Here is an 8,415-nt window from a genome sequence, read left to right on the forward strand (position 1 = left end):
TTTATTTAATTCAAGCCATGACACATAAAGGATAACAGAAAGCCTTATGACCAAACATTCAAGAAAAAGCCCTGAATCTACGTATTTTGCTAGTAAGGCACAGACTTAAATAAGATCTAAGCAAAGAGAATACCTTGTAATAATGCTTAGAAGATAAACAATATTTGGAAAGTAACATTTAGGTCTAAGTTTTGATGACAGGAATTTTCTTACAAAGGCTAAGTTGACTTTTAGACTTCCTGTAATAATGAAAAACTGACATGACATTATTGGAAATTTACATTAAATTATTATTAACAATATCTGAAATGTGTGCCACATTTAAAAGCCTGACCTCATAAACTGACTTCATATTACTTTGATGCTAAAGGCATCTATGGCAATAAAAGTCATGAAGAAGTTAATAATAAAAACTTTTTCAAACACATCAGAGGCTGGAAGCCTGCAAAAGAGCAGGTGAGGTTAACAGAATCTGTTGCTGTGGAGGAAACCCATGGTGAATATGTGGTTTTAATTTTGCATACAACCTTATCTCCCTCTCTTAAAAAGAGGCCTAATGCAGCTAGAAAATACACCAAGAAAGTCAACAAGGATAATTGAGGAAGATTTTACACTTCTCAAAGCTTTAATTCAGAAGGACACAACTGAGAGGATGTACAATACCTATATATAAAATCATTAATGGTGCAGAGAAAGCATAAGGACGTAGTTATTTTTCTAAGTATCCATTACTAGCTACTATCAGATGGGAGATGGGGTAAATGGAATTAATCTGATCAATATGACGGTCCTCATGATCAGATGAGTGATTTCTCATATTTGCTTTTCTTTCTTTTTTAATAATTGACTTATTTTTACTATAGAACATGGAAATTTTATTAGAAAATACAGTAACTGCAGCTTATCAGACATATTGTCCATATGAACAAAGCAGTTCATGGGCATCAAAGGCAGCTCTGGTTCCATGCAGAGCCACACCACACAATTACACACCTTTCCTTCCTTTATTCCTTAGTATTTACAGGAGAAGGAAAACCTTCTCAGTTTACCTCTTTCAGGCAATACCTGACCAAAAGCCTTTATCTCTGGGCTGCCACGAAGGTCACAGTAGGACTTGCACACCCTGTGCCTGCCCTTCTGTTCTTCTCAATTGCCTCCTGTGATTCTTTTGGAGCACCTTTCTCCAGTAAATACCTAATATCCCTTGTTTAAAAGGCAATATTCAGTAGAATCGCTTTGACCACATAATATTGTTAATCATACCCTTATAAGCTGAATGAGAAAGATACTCTGGTTGGGATGTTTAACATCCACTCTTCCTTTAACAACAGAACTGTGAAACTGCAAAAGAAATCACAGCAGTCTTCAAAACAGAAGTGTCATCACCCAAAAAGACACATGCACAGTTGCTTGGGCACTGAAACTGACAGTGCTTAACAAACAAACAGTTTTTTGGTTTTTTTAAAAGGTTAATAATTTCAAAATAGTTAGTTTAGGAGGTTTTGTTGTTCACACAGGCCTTTTTATTATCAATATTAGAATCTTAACAGAGCAAAAGGGAACTGCAAAATTTTAACTGCAATGGACTTGAGAAGAAAAGAACGTCTATTTACTAAAAGGAATAAAAAAAAGACAGACACTAGCAGTCTGTGCAATCTCAACATTACAAACATGATTGAGTATGAACAGCAGAGATTTTGAAGAACTATGTAAAATTATTTTCATTTCCAAAACTGACAGATAAACATGAGCTTCCAAGATCTGTATCACTGTACCATAAATACAAGCACTGTAAGAACCAGAAATTTTAAATAGTTCAGCTAGCTGAAGAAGTTCATTCTGAGAATAAGTTCATTCTCTCAACCACATGAGATGCCTCAACAGACTGTCATTTATGAGCACTGGTCTTTTTGCAGGAAAAGCCAAATTTCAAATCCTTTTGCCCTTTTGGGGTTAAGTAGATGTGAGCTCCATCCCAGTATGGTGAGGCATGAACTCTCTGAACTACATCTCCCCGTCTTTCTTCCTTTTTGTGTGTGTTGGTGATTTAAGAACTACCCTTTAATAACTATCAATACGGACTCTGATCATGAACACCTACTTTGTCTCTTGCAGACTAAGAGACAGAACCATAGGGCTTTGGCACACAATCCCAAACAACAGTTAAGGCTGTTCCTTTGCCTTAGCTATCACTCTTTACCCAGGACATAACTACAAATGAGCAGCGATATCTTAAGCATTACAACTTACATGGACAACCACCAAATACAGAACATTTTGGTTTTTTCTTCAGTCATGTCACCAGTTTACAGAAGCTCATATAACTTCAGTATATAAGGCACTAAAACAATTAAATTAGAGATGGTATGATATTCAAAGTATGATCACTCTGTAGATTCAGACTTGAAGTAGTACACATATACACAAATACTGATGCACACCAAGCCTGATTTATACACAACCTAAGATAAGACACAGGCCCATCTGTAGGCCCAGATAAATTAACTGAGAAGCTGTGACAGAAGCACCTACTGATGATGCTGCATTTGTTTATAGCATGTTACTCTGGACTTTCAGCTACACTACTCCAGGAGTTAGCTAGAGTTATGGTTTCCCATAGCAACAAGCTATATGGGACTAATTGTTCTGCAAAAAACAGCTGAATGGGAACTATACCTCCCCACAGTGAGCTCACCCAAGTGTTTCCTTGGTTTGCAGGAAACTGAAACAAGGGTCCTCTATGTGCACCTGAAATACAGCTTAAATTTAGTCAAAATGCACTCCTGTTCACAGCTGCAGGTGTTTTACCATACCCATGCTGCTTTAGACCCTGCAGACAAGCCTGATCAAATCAAGGAAGAATGGACTAAACCCACTAAACTTCCCCCCAGATTCCCCTATCATCACTGATTTAGGAAGAAATGAACACAGGTAAATCTATGTCTCTGCAACAGGGTAAGACAGGATATTAACCTTCACAAGCAGTTACATTTTAAGAATTAATAAATAAACATTTTTATTTTAAAGTGAAACAATGCATTGTTTGAAGAACAATTCCAGGACAGTCCCAGGTACTTACACCACAGAAGTGCTAGTACGCTGTAACAAGTACACAGGTCATCAGAGTTATGACCTTGTCTTAACATTAACCATTATTTTTCCAAGTACCAAGGATCACATAGCATGTAAATGCAGCCTATACACACACCAATAAGCATTTAAGATTTGTTGGGAATAGTCAAAACTTCCCACAAGCAACCCCATAGGAACACATTCTCTTAAACTCCACACACCAGCCTAAAACAAACAAACAAATCCAGCCTGGATGGACTTGCACATTAAATTCTCAGTAAGTAACCATTCAAAACAACGAGACAACAATTTCTGGTTTCCCATTGTGCCTTCAAAGCACAATTGGGATCCACTGCACAGGTGGGAAGACTATCTTGAATTAACTGAAGGGGGGAAAAAAGCATCAACTGCCAAGATAAGAAAGGTGACAAAACCAAAACTGCAGTGGCTGGCATATGGAAAGCAAAAGATACATATCCAAAATAAATCATGCATAAAATAATACAAGCTGTAGTTTCATCAAGGATTTTAGCAAGTCTTGTGGTCAGGAACTGTGCTTACAAAAATCACTATCATTCAGTTCACTTCCCCTGCACAGTGATCATGCAGACTGGTTCTGTATTGATTGCACCTTAAATTGTGACTGCACAGCACACTACTACAGGTAATATGAACAAGTACGTGCAGATCTCTAGTACCTCACTTCAGGGCTGGCATTACATTTGTTGAGAGTTTTCACCTTACAGAGCAGATGCATATTTGGCAAATCCACCACCCGGAACTGAACAGGGCAGGGATGGGCCAGAGGAGCAAACTGGAGCTTTCTGAAGGGAATACAGACAGCAAAGTGTCAAACGCCCGCTCACATCTTAGCCAAAACACAACTGCATCAGATAAATATATATATATACCATTATGTATTTATCTCCCTCTTTCCTGAGGGACCTATGCACTGTTTGCGCTACCTATATAGCGGCCTACAAAAGGCTCAATTTAATCCCAAGTACTGGAGCAGAGCCTTCCACTTAGCAGGTATACAGAAGCCTTTTAATTTCAGTTTGTTAGGATTTTGCCTTGAATTGACTAAGACAACACAATTGTAGTGTCAATAGCCATTAGCGCTATGAAGGTTACAAAATACCCCGAGCTTTGATTTAGTATCTCCCCTTTAGAGTGCACTCTACCTTCATAACAAGAATAAGGCCAAAGAGGAGTAACCTTCAGCTGCTCCTGCACACCAGGAGTCTGCGGCCACGTATTATTTTGATTTACATTTTCTCCTTTGAGAAAAATCAACACACAGTGCTATCAGAATATTTATGTCATCAGATCCAATGAATATCAAATAAGATGCCAGATTATGTTCATACAGTACTAGTTGCTATCTTTACTCTAGAGACTCAGCAACGTGGTTTCCCTCAGCCTGTGGAAAAAGAGTCTAGTTATCTCATTCGGGCTACAGAGACAAAGAAGCTCTGACCCCAGTAAGCTATACTTTCTGAATCAGGCAGAAATTTTGCTGGTTGAGACGGATCTTATGCAATGTCAATTTTGTCTACTTACCCCTACCTCTACAGCAGCAGGACTCAAGCAGCTCCTCTACCAATGTTTTTTAAAAGAAAAGAAATAAAAACTTTCTAAATTATAATCAAAGTATAAATAAAGTTTGCTTCCACAGAGGATGAGAGGAACTGATATGGAAAGAGCATGAAATGCGAGTGATCTGAGAGCAATTAGAAAGAAGCAATTAGAAAGAACCAAAGGGCACCTGGGCTGGAACTCTGGGAGGGGAATGACCACAGCTGACACTTATTCAGAAGATTTGATAATACTCTAACAAGGAATTTTAACCTCCAAGTACATACACACAGGTGCTGCAGACAGAAGAAATGCAAGCAACTATAAGAGAAAAAATACACAGGATAACTTTTTATATGTGAATTCATGTCAGCCTTTGGCACCTGATCATTAGTACTAGTGCTTAGTATAAAGCAAAAATATTTGGCAGTTTGAAAATTGTGCTCACATGTAATTATTGTGCTGGCATTCACTATATTCAACAAGACTATGCAAAGAACTGCATGGTAATTTCTGATAAAAAGACAGGCAACTCCTCAAGCCACTACTTTATGCTACTATGACAACACAGGAAGAACAAAGATGATTGCTTTCTTTTCTACCACTACCCTAAAATTAAGCCTTTCCCCACTGACACTCATTTGGCTAACACCTCTGATTTGATGAGCATACTGAAATAAGTCTTTTTTAGATCATCTTTAATAATCTCAAAGACTGCTGGAGTAAAACTGAAGTCAGACAAATGGTCAATGATGAGCTGGCTGTTAAGAAAATACTATTTCCCCAGTAGAAGAGTCACATTATAAATTTCACATCAGACCTCAGTATTTTTAAACATTTTCGTTTGATTTTCTTTCTTGCTCCATGCAAAAAACATTGCCTGAGTCAAAGACCAATTGCTTTATATTTAGCCTTCTTTACTCCGCACTTTCTTTTTACAATTCGTGTCATAAAATCTCCACCCTAAACCATAAGTCTGCAGCTCACACAGCTTTCAAGGTACTTGGTAAAAAATGCACATGGTTCTTTATTATATGCAAAACCACTATCCCCCTGTAGTCTTTAAAAGCAATAAAACTATGAATTAATGAGTTGCAATGTAAACCTAAGCATTTCAGGCTTCTGACTAAGGCAGAAAATAATGTTCAACATACAATTTGTTGAGCTCTGTTAAGGACGATGCACTGTTAGTACTTACGGGTATCTTATGATTTAATCCTTTCACTCTAATGACCAAACCATGCTCTCCAGCCACCAGTTTGTACTCCAGTTTAGCAATATCAGCTCCATATGCTGGTTCTGACAGATAGGATGCTTACAAAAGTGTCTAGAAGCACCACACTACATGAATGAAAAACAATGTTAAAGCGGGAATCAACTATCAAAGAAACAAACATTCAAGTCAATAGTTCTAAGAACAAGTTGTTCAGGCTAAGATCTTGAAACACCTAGTTAGGTACTACTTTTTTCCTCAGAGGATATACAAGGATGTCTTCTAGTTTTTCTGCCATAAGACTTAGAAATTTTGTATGCCAGAGGAAAAGAAAAAAAAGGCATCAGCATATGATTACCTGCAGCATACTCCAGAGTATACAAGAGTAACACCTACCTTGAATAAAGAACTTTCAAGGACTACATTAACGCTCAGTAAAATGTGTTTGCTGTATATTAACAATGCTAAAAAAATGCGTTAGAGGTAGCTGCAGAGAAGACATTTGGAAGATTCATAGCTTTATCTGAAATGGAAGTGGCCATGATAAAGTCAAAATACATATAAATGCATTTTAACACTTTAAGGAATCTTTCATGACAGTTAAAAATTGTCAAATACCCCAGAGTATTAAAATCAAGCATTTCTATTAAAAATTCAAAACCTGTACTGTTAAGGCCTGGTCAAATACAGGCTTTTAAAGATATTTCAAATAAATTATTCTCTCTTTCATAAAGCTCTTTAGTGATCTTATAACTACTATCCAATTTTTACAACAGTCTTGATCAAAGGTTAGTGGGCATGCTACATGGAGAAGACTATGAAATACACACACACACTTTGCTGCTCTGTATCAGTGTCTTCCACGGCTGCATACTAGAGATCTCTGTTTGTTGAATGTGCTGCCCATAGTTGATGGCCTATTCCAGCAGAGGCTTTGATAGCTTTCTGTTCTAGCAGATTATTCTGATTACCATAAGGGTTGTAAGTTACTTTCATATTGAGCCAGCTGCACTAGCACCTAGTATGCATTTCCCTTCTCCTGCAAAAATATGCCATGCCATCTCCTACCTCCTCAAAAGATAACCACCAAGACACAGAGAAAATTAAATTAAGGAAAGGCAGTCTTTATTTTAACCTGCACTGGATATTTTAATTGGCATTACTTTATCAAAGACTTAATTTTCTGTCTTGGTCCACAAGGCAGATTACAGAGAGATATTCTTACCTCTCTGCAGACCTGTGTAGAAATCAAGTGGAAATGTATATAAGCTGGGCAGGGTGGGGAAGGGGTGAGAGAGAGGAACAGGAGGGGGGAGAAGAAAGAGGGGAGAGAAAAGCAGAAACAGTTGGCTTCAATTCCAGTACGCAAATACTTTTCTTCTAGACTGTTCTGTTTTTTTCACCAACTTGCATACTTTGAACTACATTTAAAACTAAGGAGAACTTGGAATTGTAGTCACTTTGCATTAAGAATGGAAAAAGTCACCCTTCTGGTGAAGAAAGATTTAATGTTTATTCAGTTTGTAAACTGCTCAAGACTGGCATAATGTTGTCATGACCCGCTCAGAAGAGAAGGGTGAGTGACTCAGATTTGCAAATCCCCAGCAGCGTGGACTAAGGTGAGACAACTCTCAAGGCCCGTATACAAACATTTATTAGATTCCCACAGTGATTAACATATGTCTTAAACTGTGTTTTCCGATACTTGGTTAGGTATATAACAAATTATGGCAAGCAGTAAGGTACACCTTGCGTTACTTAACAACTCTAAGAGAAAAGAGAAATGGGGGGGAGGGGAAGAGACATAAAGAGATCACCAGTCCCGGTTCCAGCGTTGGTGCAGCCAACGGGGGGGTCTCTGGTTCATAAGAGCGCTCTTCTGAGGGTTCCCTTGTTATGGAGGCTCACACAAACAAATCCAACAGGTGTTAAAAATCAGGTTTATTCTTCAGTTAAAAAAAAGTTAGTTAAAACTCCAATAACATTAGTAAACCACAGGCTCAATGATGTAAGGGGAATTAGTACTACACAGCCGACTTAAGAATTCTTCAGATTTAAAAATGATGACTCAAAATGTTCATATCATTTACCTAAAAGATGAGGGCTCTCAACCTGGAGGAGTTACCTAGGGTGGTGTTCCAACCCAAGGGGAGAGTCTCCAACTGCAGACCTGCTGCTGTGAGGAGGACTGACTCAAAATGTCCTCCGGCAGGGCCCCATTTATACCCTTCTTGAATCCGATCTGTGGTCATTTTAATCCCCATTGGCCAAAAGATCAACACTTCCATGTACCTGACACGTGTTGGACTGGTCAGTTCAATTTTCAACCTGCGGCCTATAGGGTTTGGGGTTTTTTTTTTCCTCTCCTCCCTGCCCAGAGGTTTTGTTTCCTCTTGGGGCAGTTTACCTGCCACTTCCCTCCCCAGTGGCACCTATCTTCCCCCTTTATGTTCACCGTATCAGTACGACCCATCCTACTGGCACAGTGGCAGTTTCGTTTCAAGTTCTGCCCCTGCCACCCCCAGGTGACATGTAGCATGATTCGGGTTGAG

The sequence above is a fragment of the Accipiter gentilis genome, chromosome 8 (genome assembly GCF_929443795.1).
Source record: "Accipiter gentilis chromosome 8, bAccGen1.1, whole genome shotgun sequence".
NCBI classification, from domain to species: domain Eukaryota; kingdom Metazoa; phylum Chordata; class Aves; order Accipitriformes; family Accipitridae; genus Astur; species Astur gentilis.